Raw genomic sequence first — 210 nt, 5'->3', positions numbered from 1 at the left:
CGAGTGGTTATTTCAGTCAAAGTTGCTCTTCTATCAGCTTGAACCAGTCGGCCCATTCACCTCTGAACTCTAGCATCAACAAGGCATTTTCGTCCACAGGACTGCCGCATACTGGATGTTTTTCCTTTTCACACAATTCTTTGTAAACCCTAGAAATGGTTGTGCGTGAACATCCCGGTAATTGAGCAGATTGTGAAATACTCAGACCGG

This window comes from Etheostoma spectabile, unplaced genomic scaffold (assembly GCF_008692095.1).
Source record: "Etheostoma spectabile isolate EspeVRDwgs_2016 unplaced genomic scaffold, UIUC_Espe_1.0 scaffold342, whole genome shotgun sequence".
NCBI lineage: Eukaryota > Metazoa > Chordata > Actinopteri > Perciformes > Percidae > Etheostoma > Etheostoma spectabile.
The sequence above is the reverse complement of the archived record's forward strand: the minus strand, read 5'-3'. Positions refer to the sequence as shown.